Source organism: Heterocephalus glaber, unplaced genomic scaffold (assembly GCF_053883595.1).
Source record: "Heterocephalus glaber isolate CG9 unplaced genomic scaffold, H.glaber_assembly_v1.0 deba00000122, whole genome shotgun sequence".
In the NCBI taxonomy this organism is placed as follows: domain Eukaryota; kingdom Metazoa; phylum Chordata; class Mammalia; order Rodentia; family Bathyergidae; genus Heterocephalus; species Heterocephalus glaber.
In genome coordinates, this window is record NW_028258138.1 from 86,665,408 (window position 1) to 86,692,187 (window position 26,780).

Genomic DNA, 26,780 nt, shown 5'->3' on the forward strand with positions numbered 1-26,780 from the left:
AGTTCTCGATCCCACTATGAATACCCAGAAAATTCCAGAATTTTCCAGCGCCCTTATCTGCTTCTCCATTTCGCTGAAGGATGCTTTCTGTTGCTGGGTATTATTAGAGTCTGGTGAGGCCATTTCTGGAGACCAGTCAAAGACTCCATGATTAGCACTGATTCACAAATCTAGCCTTCTCAACATGCCATACATTGGTGACTAACAGAACTGAATCACTTCTCTGTGGGGGAGGAAGCTCCCTCCAGGCACAGGTAATGTGGCTGTAGGAATCCCAAGGACACTAGGGATGCCACTCATTTTAGTTTGAAGTCTTTGTGTACCTGGTGGTGACTTTTCTCAACTGGGGTTTCTGAAGAGAACGAAGCTCTAATACTCTAAACCATGCGAATCACTTTCCTGTTGCTGTCAAAACAAATTACCACCAAGTTAGTGGCTGAAAAACAGATTTATTACTGTATAGGAACATACACGGAAGTCAGATCGCAAAAGACTGTTCACTCAGAAGTTTCACTGGGCTAAAATCAAGGAATCAGCAGGGCTTTGGGAAGCTTTGGGGGGAAGATTCATTTTCTTGCCTATTCCAGTCCCTACAGGCTTCCTGAGTTCCCTGGCTCAGGTCACTTGCTCCTTCCTCCACCTTCAAAACCTGCAGCATGGAGTATCCACATCTGTCTCCGACTCTGAGCCTTCTGCATCTTTCTTTGCCTTGAGGGACCTTGTGTCAGGCTGGGGTCATCTAGGATAATGACCCCATCTTAGGACCCTTAACTGAATCACACTTGCGAAGTTCCTCTTGCCATATCCAGTACGAGACTTGTAGATTGCAGAGATGAGGAAGGGGACATTTGAGGGGAGGACCATTACTCTGACATTACGTTTTGGTATAAATTAACTTCTCTCTTGTGCAACTGGAAGGGTCCTAGTTACATGTAATCCTCAGAAGAACTGAGAAACTGTTCCTGAACAAGGAACTGCGGTTGCTAAAGAATGGTGAGAATGGCAACTTAAAAGTCCAAGCAGTGAGATTCTCTAGGGACAACAGTCTTACAAGTAAAATAAAAGGATAGAGAAGCCGACAAAGCAGGTGGTCGCTGAGAATTAAGTGGATGGAAGCCCAGGGAAGCATATGGTGATGATTTTTCAAAAGTATTTTGGAGGGGGTAAACATGAAAAGATAAATATGGAAGGAATGGAGGGGGAGGGGAGAGTTGATGCCCTCAAATTCCATTTTTTTCTAAAACTGTACCAGTTATCAAAGTTGTCTTTCTTTTTTTTAAAAAAATCTAGCCTTTATTCTAATGACCCTTGCATACTTTAGTGGATACTCCCACAAGAAGCATTGAGGGGAAAAAAGTATTTGTGTAGAAATCATACAATAGCTAGTTTCACTCCTCTTAGAAAAAAAAATCTATAGTTGTTTCTGTCCCCAAATTTCATCTTAGGCCTCTTTGTCAAAATGTGCAGTTCAATTTAATGTGGATAGGTCACTCCAGCCTGTGTGGGTTTATCACGATTCAGTGTTAATTTCTGGCCAACTGGAAAGCGAAGTACTCCAGGTAGACAGAACCAGCAACCCCACCTCCATGCCTGACCCTGTCTTTGAACTGCTCCCAGGAGCCACTGTCTGCAAGAGGGACCCTGAGGCCCATCACAGGCTTCAGGTAGGAGTGGAAGACTTTCGGCCATCAGTGATTCTTTAGAGCTGAGTGAAACCTGTGTAGAAACCTGGGTGGAGCTGCCTGACCTAGCATCTGAGTGCTTTCCACCACAGGAAGGACTTCTGCAGTGGTAGACAGATGCCTGGCTTTGCTCCTGGTGCTGCCTGTATCCAGCCTGTGTGTGATTGTTGAGCAACTCGGGGGCAGTGGCAAGTGGGCTGGTGCGGTGTTGCTGAGGGATCAGTGGGGGGCTTTTCTGAGGAGGAATCAGGAGCTGCTGGGGAGAGAGAACTTAGAGGAAAAGCCTCTGAAGAGAAGACAGCAAAAGGTGCCACCTAGAGGACTGTGGTAAACTGAGGGAGCAAGGCCCAGGGGCAGGAAGGAAAGCCCCTCTAGGAGCCAAGAATCCTCTTGAGAAGAATATGAAGAGGTCAACAGTAGGATTTGCAGCTGCAGCCCAGGCTCTGCTTCTGAGTTCCACACTGCCGCAACTTCTCATTAACAGTTACAAAGGGGAGCTCAAGATGTGGAGAAAATAGAGAAGAGCACTTCGGTCTAGTAGGGGCAGTAGCTACCAAAGCTACCAAAAAGACAGCTAAGAGAAAAAAATTGATATAAAGGCTCTGAAGGAAGCAGGATACTGAGAGACTCACAGGAGGTGGTGTCCTACTAATGTCTCCAGGAAAGACCTTTCTGAGGAATTAATATTTAAGCTAAAATTAGGAGGAACAGACTTGCAAAGCCTGAGCACTTGAGGGAATTACATTTGCAGATATCTTGAGGCAGTAAAGAGCTTGGTTCTTGTTAGAAGAACTGAAAAAAACCAATGATGCTGGTGCTGGATGAGGGTCCGAGGTGAGGTAGGTCGGGGACACGAGAAGGGGCACTGCTACGCGGATACTCTCTCTTCCAGCTCTCCCACTCCTGGGGAATGAATGCACCTGTCCACTACACTGTCCCTACATTCCCCCGCGTGACCTGCTCGGACTGCATGGGGACCAAGAGTGCCGTCCTCACCCTTAACTCTGGGCTCAACCCTGTCACTTCTTGGGACTTCAGCCAACAGGATGCAGCAAGAGGCTGAAAAGGTGCCTGCACAGGTGAGCTTGCTCCACTGCGCTTCCGACTCCAGCGGAAGAAGATATTCTGGGTAGTCCTCTGGTAACAGGAGGATGGGACATTTGTGCAGACCTGGTCCCACTGTGCAGCTTCCAGTCGAGTTCAGCTGAGCTCCAGTGGGGTCAGCCCGTCTCCAGCTGATGGGCAGATCCCTGAATGAGATGCTTTAGGCCACTGACTTTGGGGGTGGTTTGCTCCTTAGCCTTACTGTGGGAAGAGCTATGAAACAGAGTATAAAGGATCACCTAACAGGGGCTTGAGCAGAAGTCACGGAAGAATTTTAATTAAGGAGTGAGAGAATGTGAATTAGGTTTCTGAAGCTCACTATCTGCTGGGAGAGGCCAGGAAGGAGAAGCCACTAGCATAATCCATTCGGAGAGAACAGAAGCACGGAGTAAAAGAGAAGTGGATGTATTTGAAATAACCGTTGGAGGCAGAACCAATAGTTACACAGAGAGAAGGACAGGAGAGCGAAGGAGAGGGTGACCTGCACATTTCCAGCCCGAGCAATGGGATGCAAAGCAAGATACCTCTGGTTTTTCACGTTGCTGTTGCTTCCCACAGTAATAATAATTCAATGTACAGTCACTTGGCATACAGTAAGTTACTTAACCATTACATTACGTTCAACGTTGGTCTGTTTTAAGCATTACTCTGTTACCCAAAACTCTACAGTCTATCTCTAAGTACATTTAATTGTTGTGCATTTTAGATTTTGGGGAGGTGAGAGTGGAGGATGGACTCCTAGAAATGGGATCATAGGGTCGAAGCATTTCGGTGATGTCTTTTTCTTTTCTCTCCAGAATGAACTACAGGACATGGAATGTGGAAGATGAGCCTTTTGCAAAGAACAGTGCAGCTCACCCTGGAGGCATCTTTCAGCCACCTGAGGCTCCTCCCGTGACAGCGATGGCAAACTCTTGCACAACCATCTCACACTTACCAGACACTGTTCTAGCACTTTCTGTAGGAACCCACTGATCTAATCCTCACATCAACCCCAGGAAGTAGCTTCCACTATCCGTCCCATTTTACAGAAAAGGAGTCTGAGGGAGAGATGCACATTAGGAAACACACAAGACACATGGTGCGTAAATGTTACCGTCTGTAGGAAGAATGCTGCCAGAACATCTGTTAGTTCCCCGAAGGTATCTCCTTCCGACCTGTGGAAGCCACCATTTCTCACTTTCTCACTTTCACACCTCATAATCCTTCTGGCCTTTACTCTAAGGAAATAGTAGGTTTTTAAGACTTTGGTACCAAATAATCAGTGTTTCTCCTAGGCAAATGGCAGGTTTCTATCAGCCTAAATTTGCAACTGATTAGGTTCTCACTAGAAAATCTGAAGCCAGATATCTAGTCCATTTGCAGCAAATGCCCCAAATCTTTACACTAGTCATGTCTATCCTCACTCCTGGATCTATTATCCTCCAGCCTCTATAATATGTTTTCTTTTTTATGTTTAATTTTAATGTATACAGTGGTGGATTTTATATATCTTTGAAAGCTTCCCTAAATCCTTCTTGAAACACAGGGAGATATAAATAAATAAACAGACTCAAGCAAGCCTAAGAAAAACAATATCAATATAAAAACAAAGCAAAGCATGCCTATAACTTCCACAGGATACATTTTCTTGGTACACATTTGTGTTTGTTTGCTTTTAACACCATGTTCTGTTAATTCCAATTGTTATAAGTGGCGTGTATTCTAGACTTGAGCAATAAATGGCACCTGGAAGAGTCTTTCCTTTCTCAACCCTTTTCTACCTTGTGCCTGGGGTCCCTATGGCAACCACCAAATAATAACGATTAAAACTGTGTTCTAGTTTGGGTCTGGAATGCTCCCCAGAGACTCAGGTATTGACAGTTTCGTCCTCAGCTGGTGAAGTGATGGAGACTTTAGCAAGTGGGACTTCTCCTAAGGAAGTCACTCAAGTCGTGTCCCTGAAAAGTGCATCTTGTCCCTGGCTCCTCTTCTCTCCCTCGACCCAGAAACAATAGAGTCAGGTGACCACAGACTAGAACCATGAGCCAAAACAAATCTTTCCTTTAGGTTGATTTTCTCATATATTTAACCACAGCAATGAAAAGTTAACTAAGAGAGTTAGTAAAACAAATTTTAAAAAATAATAATGACACATACTGAGTGGTTTACTACAGCTCTGGATAGGGAATTTAGGCAGGTACTGTTCTACACAGTTTATAAAAACCATCTCATGTAATCCTTGCAAACAGCCCTTTCCGGGTGGCACTGTCGTTACACTCGAGGATGGGGCAGGTTTCAGGAGGCGAGGTACTTCACCCAGTGTCTCAAAGCTGGTGAGGGGGTGACCTGGCCACTGAACTTGTATTTATTTGCCTAGCACTTGGATCTGTGTATGAACCACACAATATTTTCTTTATTCCTGAAATAATCAGCTCCCAACTTTCTCTAAAATTAAGTCTACTTTCTCTTGTTAACACATTGTCTGGTTGATGCTGATAGCTATCTGATCCCATCAGTGAGCACATTAGTCGAAGGAAAGTAACAGCATTTCTGGAATCCCCCCCAGCTAAGCTAGGTAAGGGACCAGGTACTTTAACATTCATTTATTCCCCACCAGAGTTTCATAAAGTGGATATTACTGTTCACATTTTTAACTCGAATCAAAAGGTTTCTGTTACTAATCCAGGGTCACAAAACTAGTAAGGCATAAAGTGAGGACTGATCATGAGACCCTGAACCTCTGAGCCTGTTTGATTTGGACTTTTTCCTACCAGTAAGAGTACAAAAGCATGGCCTTGGGCAAATCATGACTTTGACCCACCCTGACCTTATCAGTAAGCTGGAAGAGCAAGGCTGGCCTTCAGTTTCTCTGGGCCAAGTACTAGAAAGGACCACAGAAAACACTCAGATGGGCTGATGCCTGGGAAATCACTTACCATTTCCCTTTCTGGGTAACTATGAGTGAAGGGTATTTGGTGTCCCAGAAAATGGCCTGCCCTGGAGATGGGAACACATCCCTGAGCTGTCCCTGAATCATTCTCATCATCGGAAACAATGGAGAGTCTGATGGAGCAACACCAACAGGAAGACCTGGGGTGGTCACAGGGAGGGAGGGCCTCAGTGGCCAGCACTCCCAACAACACTGTTCACAGGTGGCAGTGGCTCCGCTTCCTTGTCATGCCTCGCCTCTCTTGCCTTGCTTACTTATTTGCATTTGTAAATAAGCATAAACACAGGTAAATGTTCCTGCCTCTGTACCCAAGTGCAGCTGGCCCACTAGGTATTTAATTCGGGCTAAAAGCATGTATGATTTCCAGACCCCGTGCAGCTGCCCAGGAGTGGACCACAAGAATGCACATCCCGCACACTCCCAACCACTGGGTGGGTCCTGGATCCAGGCCCCCAGTGCTGCCCTCCGAAGCCCCCTCCAGTTCCGCCCAGAGGCCACTTGCACAGGCCACCACTGGCCAAGGACTGGGCAGGGAGACCAAGGCAGGGAACACAAGCCAGACCTCTCTCTCCTCTCTCCTCTCTCTTCTGAGGTCTCATATTTCCCCAGCCTCAATTCTTTCTTCTCCTCTCCATTGGCAGACATTTTCCCCTAGAAAATGCTCACACATTTAATCCTGCTTTGGTCTCTGCTTCCTGAAGGACCCAGGCCCTCCTCGTGTGCACAGTGTTCCCCTCTGCTTAGCTTTCTCTAAATTCTACCCCTCAGACCCCTCCCAGGGAGCTGTAATTGATTCCCCCAGCTCTTCCCTCAGCTGGAAGCTTTTCCTGCTACTGCTTATCTTTAGCCCTTTTAGGATACTAAGCTATTTTACCTTAAATTACTATTATCTATGTAGATATTTTATCTCCCCTACCAGATGTTGAGCCCCTTGAACCCACTGGCAACAAAACTTATTGATACATTGAATCACTGTATGCCCAGATGTACTAGGGCTTTACATATGTTACATGTCTATTAAATCCTCATAAACAGGATGAGGTTTACATTATCAAATCCATTCTACGGAGAAGAAAACTGAAGCTCAGAAAAATTAAAAGATTTGTCCAGTCGTAGATAACTAGTTAGTAGTAGACTTTATTTGGAGTTTAGGCTTTTAGACCGAATGTAGCACTCAAATTACTCATTATACATCATTCTGGGTTAAAAGCCCTTGCTGATGATATAGTAAGCTCTAGATAGCACATTCTAATTTCTTAACTTTTAGGAAGCAGAGGATTAAATTCCATGCTCCCAGGGTGCAGGTGTGTCAGTTACGGTTATCTTTCTGCCATCCCAAATTTCAGTTGTGTGGTTCTTTCTATTTTCTTTTTAGTCTTTATTGCTGTCTTTCTAATGTACATGAGCCTTTTGCTTTGGAGGAGGAAAGAGGCATAAAAAGCAAGACTCTGGATCTGTAGGCTTTGCCATTAGATGTGTACAAATGTTGGATACATTTCTCAGTCAGAGTCAAAGCGGGCTCTAACAAATGATCTCAGAGAAAGTAGAGGCCAGGTGGTGCTTTTCTCTGTTAAAATAAAAAGAAATGAATTTCTACAAATTCACAGAGCAATTTGGTTATGGAAATTAGAATGGAATTCAGCACTCCCGGTTCCCAGGGTTCCCAGAGAGAAGACCAGGCTGCCTTCACAGCAGAAAGGCACAGTGTAATGCCTGCAATGACTGTGCCCAAATATGTATTACTGTGTCTTGGGACAATGTGTTGTAAACAGAAACCAGGTCTATGAGACCTCTTACTTGACTTAATGGCACCCATTCGCTCTTGAATTCTTTATTGCAATGTTCTGTTTGTAGTGCAAATTGCATTATTAAGTATTGATGAAAATTCCTAAAAATACCCCTCTATCTATTCAAAAGTTGGATGTAATATTTGCATGAGTTATGAAAACTGTTGTATACAATGAGTCGGAACACTGCCTTGTGAGTTCTGCAGTTAAAAAAATTACAGTCCAGCTCCAGGAATGTAATTACTCAGGCACCCGGTCTGATTTATCATCTTGATGAGAAACTAAGCCATGAAATATCCTCCACTAGAAATCAGCCTTCGCTCGTTTTTGCAAATATACTCGAGAGAAGCAGGAGGAGTGAGAAAAAACAACAAATGATCTGCCAGGACTAGAGGAAACATATTTCTTTTTCTTTACTTGGAAAAAAAAAATCTCTAGTAATCAAATGTTAATTTTGAGGTAGACAAATGGGGAAATAACTACACCCTCCAGTGTGTGTTCTTGGCAGTGTGAGCTGACTCCAGCTGGAGATGTCTGCTTGCACACTACTTCCTCCAGAGCAAACCCTGGGGCTGGGGACTCAGAGGACGGAGTGGCTGGGCTGAGGCACAGAGGCATTTGGAGCACTCCACGCAGGCATCCTCACCAGCCACAGTTGGGAGCTGATTAGCCTGTTGCAGGCGGCAGGGTCTCTGCTGGCCCTGTCCGCTGCTCATTGCACAAATTAGTGCAAATGAGTCACAGTGTGTGCAAGCAAGTGGGGCTGACAAAACTCACTGAGGTCAGCTTGCTGAGAAATCCTTTCAAACAAAAACAGGAACTTCCGGCAGATGGAAGACAGGGAAGCTGATGAAGATGTTTCAGGGGGAAGCAGAAGGTAACATAGGAAAAGAACCAAGCTTCTGGGCTCAAAGCAAGAGACTACTTCAGGAGGATGCAGTAGAAAGACATCAAGTATTGTGACTTTGCTACTTTTCCCCCCAAATCTTCTGCAAAGCACCTCTGACGCATTGATAAACATGCACTCAATGTTTGGGTTTTTCTGTATCTTTACTACAACTTCTATCACAGGTATGGGGGGGCGGGCTATGAAAGCTCGTAGTTGCCTACTCTGAGAGGTAGGAAAACACAAATTCTACATCCCTTGGTCTCTGTGAAGGTCTCTGGAACTCTTAATAATTAAAAAGCATCCAAAGGCCTAGCCAAAATTGAAATCTAGTCTGAGTCATGCTGGAGGCAAATAGAAATGAGACAGTAAAAATGTGCTTTGTGTGTGTGACCTGCTGTATGGTGGGTGTGGGTGCTCTGTTGGAACAGGAGCAGAAGTTGCCTCCTGAGAAGCATGGAGAGGCTCCTGAGAAGCTGAATGTGCACTACAATGTCTTAGGACTGTAGCTTGGTGATTAAGGGCTCTGCCTTTGGGATCAGAAAGAACAGAGTTTGAATATCAGTCTTAACCCCACGTACTTAAACCAGGGCCATTAGCTAACTTCTCTGAGCTTCAGTTTTCATCACCTTGTAAGATGGAGATGACTCTAATATTTAACTCATACAGGCCTTTGTGAAGTAAAGCTGGTAAAGCACATAGCTCACTGATGCATAGAAGGCTCTCAGTAAATGATGATGATGATGCTGGTGATGCTGCTGATGTTTTTGTTGTGTTGTGAGAGCACAGACTCTTCCACAGGCAGGTGGGAATTGGAAGCCTGGTCTCAAAAGGAGGGATATGCTGCCTTGAGGCACACCAGTGCTGAAAGCTTTAGAGATCAGCAGGTAGTCAGGGGTCAGGAGTTGGGCATCAGTGCCTGCGACCCTTCTGTATGGGCGGCCTGATCATCTGCCTCACTGCCATATTTCCCATGCTGCCATCTAAGCTAATGAATCATCAGGATGAATCTGAAACTCTGCTAGAAGCCCTTGCCCTCCAACTCTTCCCAAATGAGTTGAGAATGAACAAAGAGACTAAGACCCTATCTCTTGGACCCTAGAAAATCATGACTTTCCATGTCCTCTGAAACAGTGAATGGGCTTAGGACCCCTTACATGCATCAGGGCTATGAACGCCACAAGGTTGAGAAAAAAACCTGTCCTCTTCAGGCAGACACAGGGGGAAGTTTCCGAGATCACTCTGAGTGATGAAATATAAGGACCATTCTAAAGTCATGTGTCATCACCAAACAGTACTAAAAGATTAACAACTAAGAGCAAAATATGCAAAAGTTATGCAGTGTATCCCTCTGAGTTCTGCTTTGTTCTTGAGCCACATAGTAGACCATGATCTCTGTTAGGATAGAAGCCATGTCTTAGCCATGTTCATATATTCTGTATGGCACTGGGGCAGCATTCACTTGGGCGAACACAATGGCATAAACATATGTTGACCTGATTTGTACTCTTGAAGAAATCTGTTTCAGCATAAAAATGCCTTGGTGGCTCTTGATCCTTAAAAGGTTGGATTCTCCATGTAACTTTCTTTAAAAGACACTTTATGTAATACTGTTGCCTGTTTCTTTTGCTAATTTAACCTAATGATGTTCTATGGAAAGCAGGCAGCAGATTCCTTAACTTCTCCTTCTTTCTTTACTTCATCAAAGACTTTCTTGCCAAGAAGAAAAGCAATGCAAAATATCCTCAGCAATATTTAGAGTCCCATTCACCAGCACCTCCCCAAAATCCAACACAGACTGACCCAGAGAAACCACTCAACCCATCTTTATTGAGCGAATAAAGAAGGGCCGAGTGGGATAACGGTCAAGGAGGAGTCAGTCCATATCTTCCCCACTTTCTGATCAGTCACACCTAGAAGGTTTGTTCATGGTGGCCACAGGTACACTGTAAAGTGTTAAACTTTGCAACTCATTTTCCCCGTGATTCTACATTAATAGCATCAGATTACTTTGCATTTACATACAATTGTTTGCTGCTGCTTTTTAAGTGGCTACAACTGTTACTTTGTGTCTTGTCTACTAAAAACCGTTCACTTATAAGGAATTCCACTGAAATCCTTCAGGAAGCCTGCCAAGTCACCCCTTATTCCACAAGAGTACCTTCCCAGGGACTGGTTGGAGCATGCTGGGGTGACAGGTTTGACTACTTTGCCCCTTGTCTGCGGTATGCATTAGACTGGTTTCAGCAACTACCCTGCAGGAGTCACTGCAGAGACTGATTGCGGGTCAGAAACACCCCTAGACGGCACGAGGTCTTTCTGTGAGCGTGCGAGCCTTACCTGTGGTTTAGTTCTTGGCCAAAAGCGGAGGTAGCAGCTGGTGCCCCTTCTGCAGTACCAAATATGCCACCACTAATTGGATTGTCCAGGTTTCTGGTGGAAACTGTGGATTCACCCTGAAATTGTGTGTTTTGGAGGTGGTAAATCTGCTATAATCCATTGTAATTTTTACCCTGAAGACATAGTCAAGAATCTTTGCTGTAGCAATGCTGAACCAGATGTTGAAAGTACAAAACCTACCAAAAGAATGTCTGGCTCTGAGCCCAACAGGCTGGTAGCTTGAGCCTGACTTAATTCACAGTTTTACATTTTTGTTATGTTTCTGAGCTGCAGAGATGTTTGTCTTGTTTTCTTTGATTGCAGCTATTTTAACTTTCTCCTTTTAACACTTGGTTTGTCATCATCAGGGACTGGAATCACGGGAGGCACACAATCTCCCCAGCTCTTTGGATTGCGAGTCGCAGAGCTGCTCTCAATGGACTCCAACGCCCGGGCTCCTCTTTGAACCTGTCTTCAGGTTTTATTACAGTGCCTATTGCAATTGAACACTGAGTATTTGTTGATCCTTGCAGAACTGGCTCAATACATCACTCACCTCTAAAATATGCAAAACTGGACCCTCTACACGCTAAATTCACCGCTCTTTCCACAAGAAAGCCCATGCATTTCTGCCCCCAAATCTTGAGTTCTCTGCTATCTCAGAAATGCTCTTGGACTCACAAACATACTTATTCTTCTTATGGACCTCATAAAATTGGTCACAATGAATTAAGCAAATGATATAAAAATTACACAATGTTCTGCTGTAATTAGAGAAGTTTTGTTGATATGGAGTCATGTCCCTGAAGAAACTGCAGGTAGTTCTGTATAGGTAACACAACTATAAACGTTGTCGTGGGCCAGTGAAAGCCAGAGTAGGAGCCCACTCATCTGGCTTAGCCAGCACTTAGACTTCTGATCTCACCTCCAAGGAACAGAATCTGGGTACCAAGGTAAAGCAAGAGTCAGTAGAAATAACAGGATCCAACTCAAAGACAACTCTCTGGCAGGATGCTGAAGATGTGTGACTGAGTGTATATTTACACACATTAAGTTAAAATGAAATGGTTCATATTTCATGGGCCCCCTCCCCCTTTTTTTTGGTTTTCATGACAGGGTCTTGTTATTTAGTGCAGCCTGGCCTTGAACTCAATATGTAGCCCAGGCCAGCCTCACACTCACAGTGATCCTCCTGCCTCAGCCTCCAGGTGCTGGGATTACCAGCATGCACCGCCATGCTCGGCCAGTATTCCCTTTTTTCATGATCATTTTTGGTTAATCAACCAATGTATGGCAGATGACAGGGCTTTGAGGAATTTACTGAGGCTCAGGAAATCCTGTTCTTTGCAAATAACTTTCTATTTCAGAGTTCCAGTTGTGGAAGCTGCTAAGTTCATTTAAAGTTTCTCTCCACAAATCTTTTTCCAAATTCCTATTCAACATTCACTTCTTCCAGGAAGTCTTCTTTGATTAATTGCCTCTCCCTTCTATCCCATTAGCACATAAGGGCTCAACCGGTTCCATCGCTGTAGCTGTTTGCCTTACACTGCCAAGTACATGTTTGTTTGTTTTTTACATTAGGTTGCTTTCCCTAAATAGACTACAAGCTTTTCCAGGGCAAAGTCTGTCTTTTCTGTTTTCAAGCTTCCTTTGATGCAGAATGCAGGACCCTCTACCTTGGGCTTCCCCAGAGGTCTTCGCTGACCTATTGGTTTAGGCATTGCCTTGCATGGAATAAATACACAAATTCATGCACAGATATTTTCCTCCTTTGTAAAGTGCCATTTTGATAAAGAAATATGCAGTTCGCTTATATGCACATTATTTCTTCCCTAACAACTATAAAAAATGTGGTCAGAGAAATGTAAAAGATTCCAATTAATTTATTAGTGAGAATATGAAATGGTTCTTAGTTATCTGGGTCAGTGAATGCTTTATAAGTTCAAAGGTTCATAGACGGCTTAGAAATTACATTCCAGGCTACAGCAATCATGGACAAAGAATTTTCCAACATAATTCTATGCTTTCTGCTTTAAAACAAAGTCTTTGCTTGGAGGAAGAGGGAAATAATTACATAAGAAAATGTACTGGCTGTCTTCTCCTAGCTCCTTTGCCAACCAAATTCAAACTGCTGAGTGTGATTACCAGTTAATGTGGCTTCCATGATGACATTTATTTATCTGGAAATGCAGGTTCTGGACTGGCCCAATGAGCAGTTCATTAAATTCTGTGACATCAGGAACAGAGTAAATACTAAATGGCTCTCTGCCATTTAAGTAATCCCATTTTAAAGATTGTAAAATGGATTAAGTCAAGTCTGGATTCATCTAGAAGAATCTTATTTTTCCAAGCCATAGTACATTAAAGTGTGGGTTGTGGCATACGGCAAAAAAAAAAAAAAAGTCGAGTCACGGTTTAGGAAACATACTGTCCTAATTCAAGATGATGGGAAGTCTGTCTGGGAAGTAGGATCTAAGTTTGAGGTGCCAACATTTCTCAGAGAATTTTTAGGTTATCAAGGAAAGCCTTATACTAGGAAGAAAGACTGAATTTTCCAAATGTTAAAAGCTGTTGCAAAGCACATTTTCCTAATGAAAATACATCAAGGAATCAGTGAAACATTTATTCAGGGAGATCGTCCTTTCATCTTTAACACTGAGAACATGGGCCTGAGTTTTAAAGGGAAGGGGGAGAAAAACAGCCTGGATTTAAATAGTTATTTCTCCCTGGTGGGAACATTCAGCTTCTCTAAAGGAGAGAACTGTGTTTCTGTTATGGCACCATCGAGATGATCCAAAACTGTTTTCAAGATCCAAGAACATGGTTTTTAAGCTCCTCTCCCAGGAAGGACATTTCCAATTGATACAGTCAATTAAAAATGACCAGGTGATACAAATTTCCATCTAAACACTTTATTAAATGCACAGGAGACTCAGAAAATAGTTAAGCATCCCAAAGGTTGGTGTGGAAGGACAGTTCCCTCTTGCCAAAAGGAAATGAAGAAGCAGCAGCTGTGAGACCTTCCTTTCTCCTTCTCATCAGCCAGGCAACCTTCATTTCCCCTCAGCTCTTCAGAGCAGGGCTGGAGGCCACCTAGAGGACTCTGCTTAGTTCTGAGATGCCAAACTCTTCTCCTCTTCCTCACTCTGGTACTGGCTCCCTACTACTTAGAATGGCAGAACATCAACGGACAACTTCTGACCTTCCCATCTACGGAGCAATGCTTTTACATCTCACCAGGGCTTCCTTTCCGGGTGTCCTGCTCAGCTTCCCTGTAAGGACTTGTTGGCCCTGCCCCTCAAGTCTGCATGAAAACCCTCATCCCAGCATCATCGCCCATTTCTCTCCCGGTAGCCCAGAGGCCCTGGCAGGGGTGACAGTCACCAGGACTATTTCCATCTTCTGGCATTGCTGGGAATTACTATTATGTTTCCCTGTGAGCCCACTTGGGCCTAGTTCCTGATGGGTCCAAAGATGACAGCCAGTCCCTGAAATCATTCCGTGTTATTAAGACATGAATTTATTACACTGAATAAATTATATATTTGATCAAAATATTCAGACCAAATGGAAAATTAGGTTATTGCTATCATCCTAAAAAGATTTTATTATTAATTTGTTCATTTGAAATTTAATAATTCTAACCAGGTCCAATAAATTATTTATGATTATATTTGGCCCCAAGACCCAAATCCCACAAATCTTTGGGCTTCTAATTTCTCGCCACCTATAGCTGCTTTAGAAGTTGAGATGCTGACTGGAAATGCATTTTAGTGGAAAGCAGGGTCACTGATCCTCAGCAGTTAGGAACTAATTATTATTCGGAGTCAAATTAGTTGTTTAAGCTATCATTACAACAAAGAAACAATGGATGATGTAAAAATCCTAATTATGCTTCTGATGTGATCATGGCAAAAGTATGGGGTTGACCCATTTCTCTGTCACCAGTCCCCAAAGGGTCCACTTGGGGGTCTGTGCAGCCTGCTGGTATTTAACATATCTCCGCCCACAAGAAGGGAACCACCTTTTACCACCCAGTGCTGCCTGTCCCCACAGCAATATGTAACCTATGAAGAAGAGCCACTGCACCCTTCTTCACATTGTCTGGGGAGGCTTGTTTATCTTTCTTTAGCAAGCTCTGCAGAAAGAGAGCAGCCTTCCAAAACACAGATGAGCAGTCTGGGCTCACGAAATAGCATCTTGGTTTTCTCACAGTAGCAATTTTAGGCGACACTAGTGCTTGGCTGGAAAGCTGAACACAAGTTATAAACAACCATCCACATAACCACCGGGTGGACACTGTGATGGAGCCAACGTTTATGTTCAACATCTCCATTGTGAAACCAGTTTGGCATTTGGTTTTGTCACAGCGGGGGGCAGTTTGTCCAGGGGGTGCTGATGTGGATTTCTTGCTACGCTCAGCATCAAGCAGCAGAGGGTATTCATTATATTGCAATGCAGGTCGGGAGCAGGAAAAGAAGTTCGAGCAGTACCCAAAAGGCAAGGGAAGAGAACTGGAGCAGAGGGAGTCCAGATTGATGAGGAATGCACCATCCCTCCTTTGCACCATCCACCAGAAGTCTCAGCCCTGAAAATAACTCATCTCATCGGGTCTAAAGGGATGTTTGCTTCTATAAAGATCTGCAAAATTTTTAAGTTCATCTTAACAATGTGCACTGTTTGAAGATACAGTGCTAGCTCCATTTTAAACAATCTATCCTCTTACATGGGTTCTACCTGAAGTTATTAATATACACAATTTGTGTGGAACTGCACATGAAAACAGACAATATGGCTGGGTTTAAACTCACTATAGAAATGTACTGTTTCCCTTACACACACACACACACACACACACACAGTCACACCACCAGCATTTACCCTTCTTCATTTTCTACCTATTAACCCAAGACATAAATATATAATGTCTATTGTCTTTTAAATTATTTTCAATCCATTATGAATTCTAATCCACGCAATTTATTAGTGGAATAAAATCATATTTGCTATGCACTCATGGTCATTTAATTTTTAACAGATTTGTGTAAGTAAGTCCACATCCTTCTCTTTGTCTTCCAAGAATTAGAACTGTAAGTAGGTCAATAGACTGATTTCTTGGCCGAAATGCTGGGAAACTGAATTTGACTTTATTTTTTTTATCTTTTCTGGCCTGGTATGAAGTCACTCTCCCTGCTTACCCACAAGATGAAGCAACTAAGATACCCAAGATATGCATCAACAGCATTATTCAGTGGGCATGCTGAAGAAAGAAAATAAAACAAGTAACCTTCTCTGGCCAAAATGAGAATAGATTCGGGAGGAGGAAATGGAGACTCAGAAAAGGAAACCGGAAGATGGGGTGAAGGTGGAAAGTGAGGGGAGAAAAGGAGCAGAGGGAAGACAGAGGGAAAGTTAGCTGGAGGTCCCACGGCTGTCAACCCCCACCCCCAGGTCTGAGAGCTGTTCTACAACAACACCACTCCCCAGGCCCCTAGACCCATCTTTTGGGGGGGTCCGGTAGGCTTTTCTTATACAGCATCCTCTCCACTTACTGCCTGCCAGTGTTTCAAATGTCAGACTTCAGTAGAGGTAGTTGGCTTTTCATCTCCCCAGAAGCAATTTGGACTAAATCTAGTTAAGAAATAAGAAGCATGGCACAGACAATAGAGAGACAATGGGTAAGTTCGGAGGTGAAAAGGTATGAATTGCCTCCTGGGAAACGAGAAAGGGTCTGAAACAGATGGACAGCACAGCTGGGGAAGCCAGTCTGGGATCTGACCAGGAAGAGGAAGGCATTCCAGCAGGCATTTTCTTACCTTTCCCACTCAGCTTCAGGTGCCCAAGTTGGGGTGGTGGTCCCCCAACGAGGGCCCTGGAGAGAGCATAGCGGGATGCATAGCATCTGGTCCGAGAGAGAGGGAGACATTTATATTCTGCCCTTTCTGATTCTGCTCTTCACTTGTGCACAGGAACCGTGAGCCTGAGGACAGACCCTCCATAACCACACGGGAAGCCTGTGTCTGATGGAGCATACCTCACAGAAGTGGAAATGGCCAAACCAAGCTTTAACATCTACCCACAATCAGCCTTTGTAGGGGCCTCCCAGATCTGGAAGAAATGGAGACCTGTGCCCCGGAGGGGTGCAAGGGAGAGAGAGATGTGAGTCTAGTGGGGTTCAGGAGGCAACTGGTGCCACCAGCTTGTCCCTGAGCTGCCCACATTCTTCCTCAAAGGTTCCTGCAGAGGAAGGGAGCAGACTCATTCCTTACTCCAGGAGTGAGCCCTGCCACACATTTCTGCTTGCTTCTTTTCCACAGCACCAAGGAAAGGTACTCAGAGGTAAGTGGACTGTCATTCACTGCTGTAGTTCATCACAGGTTTCCTTCCATGAACCAATTTCCAGATTCTGGTCCTATCTTTCCTATCCAAATGACTGTTCCATTTCCTTAAGTTAAGATTCTGCCTGTTTATTATGGATGATAAGGGAAACACTATATGGCATAACATTTACAGCAAGTAGGTTTGAGCGACAATGAAGACCTTCCTTTTTTTTTTAATAGTATTTGGCTTTCTTTGCCCAAGAACACGTCTCAAATAAGGCTGGCTTCTGCAGGCTAGCCTGGTCAGTGTGCAGTGGGTGTGCTTCCTGTGACTACACAACAACACTCAGCCACTAGACTGGGGCACAGCAGCCCACTCCCAGTGCACAGCAGCCTCAGAATGGTGCACCAAGAAAACTCCATCTGAATGTGGGACAGCTCGTCAGAGGCGCAGGCAGGAGGGCCCTGTGCTGTCCTTTCCTCCCTTTCTCCTCCTCTGTGAGGCCCCATCCTCTCACTCCAGGTCTCCAGCATCCAAAGCCATTGCATTCCCCCTTCCCTCCTAACAAAGAAACTCGGAGAAAAGATGCTGATCGTGGTTATGCATGAGAGTTAATGTATGCCATTGTGCTGTTTCAAATATGGGTGTAGTGTAATTTCCTTTTCTGTCTAGACCTGGTCTGTTTCTTGTGAAAACCCATCAAGCACTGGGAAACAGGTAGAGGAGCCTTCCGGGCCCATACTCCACTGTGCCCAAGATTTGGGTGGCCACACCAAGAAGGCCTGAGGGGCACTGGGTCCCCAGATGGGCACTGTGATGTCACATTGCTGCTTTATTTCCTCCTTGATGCTTGTTGTTGTCCCAGATGCTGCAATACACAAAGCAAGTGCTTAACAATAATGGTGGAGGTGGCCATGGGGTCCTTCGAGGGCATTGCAGGAAAGAAGAGCAGAGAGAGATTTCAGACCCATGTGTTCTCAGTGGAATTACTGTGATCTAAGTTTAGCAATCGGTGACCTTGTCATCAAGGAGCTAGAAGTTAGGAATTAAAGTTATGTTTCTTGTGACACACAATCTGGATTCTATTTCTTTCCCCAAGCCTGAAAATGACCCTGGTGAGTCCTGTGATTATGGGCTAGAATTAGCAGTGGAGGATGGGCCAGTGAAAACATAGCCTGGGTGGCAGGAGGATAACATTTATACCTATCGTGGAGGGAGGCGCTGGAGTTTTAGGTGCAAAGTTTAATGTGGCTGTTTCTTTTCCTTTTGGAACCCGAGGCCACAAAACAAACAAATTGTGGTTGTATTAAAACCCTAAATACAGGGTGATTTTCCGCTGACATTTACTTAATCATGGGAAAGAGCATACCGAGGGGGCTCTGAGGGCCACTGCGGATTTGAGCTATGTAAGCTAGAGCATCAGCAAACATTGGCAGCAGAAGCGGAGGCGGGGAGCTGGATGGGGAGCTCACAAGTCATGGGCATTTGGAGGCTAACTAAACAGGAAGCTGCTTTCTGCTTTGCATCTGTTTCTTCAAAGTAGAGCTCTCCTTTGGTAACAGAACAAATACGCCAATCCCAGGTGAGTCCATCCATCAGTCCAGAATATGACATTTTAGTAATCAGAGACCACCCTAGGCCGAGCCTGCCTGCTCTCTTTTTTGCTTGAGGACTGAGGGAGGGCTGGGAGTGCTCCCTGGCCTGCCTGCAGTCACACAGTGTGGTTACTCAGAAAGCCACTAACACCATGCCTGGGCCAGATGCCCGCTGAGCAGGAGCGCTAAGGTCAAAGCCAATGAAGTTGAAGCTTCAAGCAGGACCGAGGCTGGAGCTCATTTCTTGGAGATGAAACAAACCAGCAAAGGTGGGACTGCTGCCGGCAGTTACTCTGCACTGCAGTGGCTGGCAGTGCCAGCTCAGGGAGTGGGGCTCAGTGAGCTTGCACAATCCTTAAGAGGGGGTTCAGCCTTCAACGCCTCACTGGACCTCATTACCCTTTCGTGTCGTCGTCTAAAGGGAGGATATGTAACTGCTGCCCCAGAGCACCACTGCTACCATGGAGGAAGTGTTTCTAACCCACTCAGGGCTGGACCTGACAGACAATTCAGTTCTCAGAGTCTACAGTCCACACCAAACACAAAACAGCGAGAAGCAGTGAACACGAGCTTAAGGAGGGAGAGCCTAGGCTGGAGCATTAATCTTCAAGGGCTTAGCGTGTCCATGCTGTTTGGTGACTTGCAGGTCACAAAGAGGTGTGTTCATCCTAGAAACAATGGGGTGCAAAGGCAAAGGAGTTGCTCTGCCACATGTGTGCAAGGAGAGAACCCCAGACCTGCAGCCGGATACAGGGCACCCCAGGCTCCTGCACAGGGACAGTGTCTTCTCTCCACCCTCCCTGCAGTTCCTGGCATTCGCATGGCTTTGAAGCATTTTATTAACAAGGTGCATGAATTCACTGATTCAGAGCGGGTTTCCAGCTGGAGAAGAGAGTGGCTAACTTACCTGAGAGTTTTCAAGCAGGATGGTTAGGAGGTACATTAGCTGGATTCATTTTCCCGATTAGTCTGTCACATACTAATCCTCGTTTACTTTCTCAATACTTTCCTGCCTGTGTGCAAGCCATGGAGAGAGGGGGCATCACCTGGCAGAAAGCTGGGCTTGAGGGGCTGCTGCAGTGAATGACCACTAAGGTTGGAGTAAGGCAGGTCTTCAGAATGTCATCCCCAACAGAGAACTCGGTCCAGCAAAACACATGGATACTGACTCTTCCTGAGCTCTGACCCTAAAGGAAAAGTGAATGAAAGTTCCTATTGATTCAAGGAGCTCTGGGCCAGCTATGTTTTGAGGACCTGTTGGATGCTGACCAGACAGATGCTGCCCAGCATCTGACACTGACTGGCAGCTGCTCACACCAAAGCCCGTCTTCCACATCAGAGTCCTCCGCAAAGCAACCCTAAACTGCCTCATTCCTTTTACTCCCTCCTGCACTACCGCCTTCTACCCTTCCCATTCTGTGAGTACACATTCCTTCCTTACCACCAGGATGGCTCTCTTATTGTAGACAGGTAAGCTAATTAGGTATCTTGTTGGCAGGCAGGCAGGGCCAACCTTAAGGCGCCAGCCCTCCAGAAGCCAACGCAGCAAGGAGCCAACAAGAACAATTAAGACACATTCACTGGTCAGCATTATAAACAGAGGAGGCACTACTTCCCCTAGAGTCAGATAGGAGTGACTGATATTCTAAATGGGAAATTCCTTGTTTGTGGCTTGTCTTCCCATTTGATCCCCATTTAATCAGTATTACCGGGGGTGACTGTACTTGTAATCTTATTGGTTGGTCATGGTTTTGCCCCACCTTATGCCCACCTTGTAAATTTCCATTGGGTCTTATAGTTTCGTCCCACTTTGTACCCGCCTCACCACATGGCTTTGCTGTATAAAACATCTTTGAAAAGTGGGGTGGGCAGGCAACCCACTTTCTGGTCCCCCTCTGTCTCTCTTAGACAGAAGCTTTCTTTCTTCCAATAAATTTTTCCTACTCTTAACCTCCGTTGTTCCTAAAATTCATTCTTCGATTTTAGAGAACATGAACTCTCGTTTCGGGTATCTAGTAGGTTTGAGAGTTACATCTCTTCCCCCTATACCATTCTCGTTTATGAAATTTTCTCCCCATTTTTTCTCATCTCAAGCCATGTTCTCAACATTTTTCCATGGAAATCAGTCCTGAATCCCAACAGATTTTAATTAAATATTAGACTTTAAGTATCATGCATGTGATTTGAGAATGGCCAGCTTGCTCTCTGCCAGCAGACAGAATCCAAACTGAGTATGTTTATGGCCTACTTCTACCTCCTCCTGGCTCTGTAACCAAGGAAAGTTTCATAATGTGTGTGCCTTAGTTGCCGCACCTGTCAAATGGGGATAGAAAGAGGATTCTTCTCAAAGACTGAGTTGTTCTGATGCAATATGATTAAAACAGTGTCTGGCAATTATACACATTCACTGAATGCAGGCTATTTCCAGATTATTTTGTAGTGAGCCCCTTATGAATGGGTGTGAATACTTAGTTTGTACTGTGTGAAGATGAGTGAGAATCACAGCATCTCATCATTGGCAGGCTTTCTTCATGAATAGGAACTTCCTTTATCCTTGTGGTGATAACATATGCTTCGGCAGGGGCTGGTAATCCAACACAAATCTAATGTCCCAACCTTTTATGTATATGGTAAAATACAGCAGTGATTATTGTAATGATCAGTGAGGTTCAAAAATGAACCACACTTCCTCATAATGGCTATCTTATAGTACAGGGAAAAGAAAGAGAATTGTTACTTTTGAATTTCAATGGGGGGATTTAAAACTTTGATAATAGATTGGGACTCAAATTTTCACACTAAGCTCAACAGAGATGAAATCTCAGCCATAATGGAAAGATACGAGGGGGCAATTTTCTAAGATTAAAAAAAATAAACTATTACCATTTCCTCCCTGAAAATTTCAATACATTGTAAAGGTTTCAGACAATTCAAGGAAGTTGCTTCAAAATACTCTGAGCTCTGAGCTTGATGCAACTTTCCAAAATGTTTTTGGTGAATTTTAACACACCTTACAGAACAATGCGCAAATCACAGACATGTCATTTAATTGATTTTTCACTACCAACACTCTTCTGTCACCAGTTCCAAATCAAGAGTAGTGCCCTAGAATCCCCTAGCACCCACTTTCTTTTCTACTTGCCAAACATAACCACCACCCCGACTTCTGACATCACCACTGTTTTGCCTGTTTTTTTACTTTTATCAATGGAGCCATGGATGGTCACCTGGCTTTTTTTGCTCCATACTGATTGTGGCATTGGCTCAAATTTTGCAGCCCCCAGTTATTTACAGATTACAGCCACTGTGTAATTCTGCAGCCAAGTACCCCCAGCTTATCTGGGATGCTCAGGGTGCCTGGCCTCTGGGATCCAAGAGATACCAAGAAGCATCTGTAAGAGAGACCTGGTCTCTCTTCGGGGCAGTTTGGAAAGATACTAAACACGGGGACACAGCAGAAAGTAGAGGCACTGAGTTAGATGGCTCTGATGTCCAATCTTGCTCTTACTTTGGTGTAAGCTTTGAGCTTCCATTTATGCATTGTGTAGGTGGACATGGAACAGTCTGGGAGGTAATGTAGATAGGAGGCCAGTGTCCACTGGATTCCTCCTATATGCCAGGACTACAGCTGATCACAGAGGCTGGACCCCGCCCTTGCTGACAAGGTAGAGAGTCAATAGGCTAGTCCAGGAGTCAGGGATGGGCATCTGAATGAAGGAGAAAAGGAAGCAAGCAACAACCCTGCTGCTCTGAGAGTGAGATTTAAAGAATGCTCTTAGGGCCCTGAGACCCAAGCTTCCTGATTTCCAGCTGATGGAGCTGCCTCCTGCTCCTGCCCGTGCCGCGGCCCTCAATCTCTGTGTGGCTGGACACCAGGACTTCCAAACCCCGACCTGGCACAGCGCTGCTGGCTCCTCCTGCTGGGGACCTCTGCAGTGGTGTTAGGGGTCCAAGGGAAGGATGAAATGCTGAGTGCACCTCTTGAACAGATGAGAGAGCCTAGCAAATGGTGTGTTCTAGCACTATTTGATATTGGACCCAAACATCATTTTCAAGTCACACACCAAAGGTTCATAGAAGAAGATAAAAGAGAACATTAAACCACAGGGGGCCCTTAGCTTCTGAAAGAGTCCTCATCTCGTCACGGCTGAACTGAACTTTTGACCATGAGCCCAGATTGTCATTAGAAGGGCAGAAAGGCTTGCTTCAACATTATTCAGTTAAAATATTAAAGGGATGCTTTGTTGTCAGCTTCAAAATGGTGACTGGACTCTTACTTCATGAAGAAGTCTCTCTCTCTCTCTCTCTCTCTCTCTGTCATCTGTCTGTCTGTAAAGGGGAGGGTACTTATGATGGTAAATCCCACATTAACAGTTTTTCCAGAAATTCCTTTGGAAACAGCTCAAGCTGACTTTTTGCTACAGTTTAGAAAAAAAAAAAAATTATGATAAGCAACGAACAGGAAGGAGTTCACATGACCCGCACTAGAAGACAGATTATAAAAAGACCGATTATTTGATGTGAGAAGACAAAATACTTGGTATTTTCCTGATTTCCTTTGGTTTCAGTGTTGCTAATAGCAAGCTGATCTCTAGGTGCCCTGAGGTTTGCTGTCCATAGAAACCAAACTAGCCATTATCCTCTAATCAGAGCAGGTTTAGGGAGAAAAATTTGGACTGAGAGCTTGGTGAAGCTGCAAAGAAGAGGCAGGGAAGGGCAGAGCAAGGAAAAGGAGCAGCCCAGTGTGAGGATCCGCCGACACTCCCTGTGCATTGCTAAGCATCAGACACAGGCAAGCAAATCACAGCATAGATTTCCTCTTGTCAAACCCAGCAGCTCCATGCACCATGTCTAGCATGACCCCTCTTTAGGAGCTCACGAAACACAGGCACCCAGAGGTGAAATAACCCCAACTCCTGGCCCAGGCCTTCCCAGTCCAGAGCCCGAGCTCTTAAATGTGACTTCGCTGGCTCCACCAGAAGACACAAGCTTTTTGGCTGTCAGTTTTCAGATGACAGCTTGACCGGCTGAGCAGTTACTCCTGATATAAACTTTATCTTAGCCTTGCAAACTGTGCAGCGGGGGCCCTTCACAATCTGCCCACCCATCTTTCCAGCTGTGCCTCTTCTTCCACCCTTCGCTTCCTGTCCCCACTGGTTTCTAGCACGATGGAGTTGCTCATCTCTTCCAGATGAGCTTTTCATTCTCTCTTTTTACAATGGATGCCTCTTCCTGATGTTCCCCGTCCACGCTGGGTAACAGCGACTCACTGCTCCAGACCAACCCTTGAAGTCCTCTCCTCTATGCGGCCTCCCCGACTCCTTCAAGAGCAGTTCATGATTCCCTTTCTGTCTCCCAGCAGAACTCTGTGCATAACTCCAATGTAGTCTTCGGGGATTCAGTGCAGTTTTCCTGCCTTTACCTACTTGTGGGCTCACAGGGTGGAATGGCTGGGCAGGAACAGTGCCATCCTCCTGTCCCTGTAGATCACACATGCGCTGAACCGTCACCCATGGCCATGCAGGTTCACACTGCCAACTCCAGATGGTGCCACCCACAAAGTCTGAGGAGGAGTGGCTCCCCTGGAGTCACGCAGCAACTTCCGTGTGCAGCCCACATAGACACAAGGATACTAAAAACTATGCACGTACATGGCACAGATGTGAGCTGTGGTACATGGCATGTCCCAGGGTTCAGGTTCAGAATGTCCCCCAAGGCCTCATGTGCATGGATGGTGATTCTCATAGGGGTGCTGTACTCGTCAGCGGGTTCGTTCATGGATGCACTCACGGCTGAATGTGCAGGCAGGCGACGGGCCTTGGTGAAGGGGGCTCATGGGGAGCCTGACCTGGAAGGCTGCAGTCTTGTCCCAGCTCCTCCCTGCTCTCTGCATTTCCTGCTGCTTCCTCCACCAGCCGCTTCTGCTGTGAATGCTGATTCAGCCTGCCATGGTACCAGCTGAGCTCAGTCTGAACCCACCGGAAAGTGCTACTGAGGTTTATTTAAACCTCTCCTCCTTTGAGGTGTGGGTCTCAGGTATTTTGCTCCAGCAGCAGGAAAGTGACTGAGACAGCAGGTATACAAATGACATGTCAGAGGGCAGGATTCTGACCTTCCGTCTAAAGCTTCTTTCATCATTTGCAATCAGTTTTATCCCAATTTGAATACAGCGCTGACGCTAGAGAAAGGAAGTCAGTTCATAAGTGACCTAGGTCACAATCTAACATCGAAGTGCACTCTAGACAAAGCATGGGCCGTTCTGTTTCTCAATTTATATTTCACATTGCTCAGGCATCAGCTGACTACTTTCAGCATACATATGTGGAATAAATACAGGACCCTGTTGTGAGACTACATACTGCTTTGGAAACAAGTGGCCATCGGGAGAAGGAATATTCACAGCCGTGATGTCATCATGGGTTTTGGTGGGTTATCTGCTGGCAGGAGTCCCCGGAAACACGGTTCTGGGGTAGGGAGACAAAGATTATTCACACTTTGCCATCAAAACTCCAATGGTCCAGGAGACATGGGCATGCATATCCTAAGCAAGGGGGCGTACAATCCTACCCGTGTGTAAGGTGCAAAGGGAAAGGAAAGTGGCTTTCCCGGCGCAACCTTGGCCGGCAAGGCTGTCTTCTGAAGGCTTGATGACCAGCTGGCCGCCTTTCCCCCTCTGCCCGTCCTCATGAAGGTTTTATCTGTGCAGTGCCCTCTCTAGCCTTTTCGGCTGACCAGCCTAGCTGCAGGGCAAATGATTGGAAACTGCTTTTAATTTCCTCCAGGCTTCTCTTTTGTTATCTTACTGCCTGCCATCTCTTAGATGCTTGTACTTGATGGATTCTGTGGAGAGAAAGATAGGGGTAATTTCTAGCCTACCACCCTTTTCTTTTGATCTTTTATGCTTTTATTTTTGCACTTTGGAGTGTGGGGCTCCTACTGTGCAGCCAGATGTGCCCAGATCCTATTGAGATCCAGCCCGGAACCCATAGACCACAGCCACAGAGGGCCTGGGCCCAAGAGAAAGAGGGGGAGGACAGCAGCAGGGCCAGGAGGGAAGGGACAGGTAGAGAGGCACAGGAGAGATGGCCAGCTGGGGCTCAGGAAGGGATTTCAGGGGCTGCCACACATGATGTGTTGTTTCCATGGGGGACAAATGACAGCTACTGTGCAAAATCCCGAGGCTGCCCTGCACGCACCGCTGTACATAATGGGCAATTTCCAGGCTCCTTCCTCAGCACTGCGCATGCTGGCCCTCAGCAGCACCCCCGCCACCCCGCCAGGAGTGAGCGTGTTTGAACTAAAAGTCCTCTCCCAAGATCTTTCCTTCTCTGGTCTCCTCTGCGTGACTGATGAGGGGGCAAACAGGCTCACAGGGTCTGGGCTTCGGAAGCCACAATAACAGGACACAGTGGGGCTCCCACTTCCCAGACCGGGTCACAGCCGGTTCTGACCTGAGCTTCAAAGACACCAAGACAGCACCACATCCACCTGCCAGGCTGCCTAAGAAGTGCCAGGACCAGTGTTGCCAGGGTCTTGCAGTGCACAGGCCCCACCTGCAGGGCTCAGCCAGCCAAGCCTGGACCCTGAGCTGGACATACATGGGATCAAAGTCCCAGTGAACACACTGGCAAGAACGATGGGACAAGTGTGCCCCAAGGGAGGGGGTTCTGAGTATTTTCAGGGAGGGTTAATTTGTCTTTCACTCTAATAAATTTTCCTTAAGCATTCACTGGACTTTTTGAACACACTACACGGATTGACCATTTGTGGCAGTTTCTGTCTGATAAAAGCATCACAGTGTGTCCTCTTCTACCTCATTCATCCATCTGCCATGGCGCAACTTCTGGCTCTTCCCTAGAGTCAAAGTGATCATGAAAGGGAAAAGTTTTGGATCCATTCAGGACATTGAGGCATCTGCAACAGTGCAACTCATGAAAGAGGACTCGCAGAGCTGCTGCAGAAAGTGCCAAGAACCACGAGGTAGGTGGGCTCAAAGCTGGGGGAGGACAGTGAGGGAGATCCAGTGTCTTAGAGATCAGATGCTAGAACCAGTTCATGCGGTTTCAAATCTCAGAGCCCATCACAGATGAGTAC

The 26,780-nt window shown here is 45.5% G+C and overlaps 1 long non-coding RNA gene across 1 annotated transcript; it reads left to right on the forward strand.

Annotated features, from left to right (window-relative positions):
- Positions 1-1,485: 1,485 nt before the first annotated feature.
- On the forward strand, positions 1,486-7,668 carry LOC147830559 (uncharacterized). Its single transcript, XR_015439093.1, has 3 exons — positions 1,486-1,664; positions 2,575-2,761; positions 3,584-7,668. It is a non-coding gene; the product is annotated as an uncharacterized LOC147830559 (long non-coding RNA).
- Positions 7,669-26,780: the final 19,112 nt, after the last annotated feature.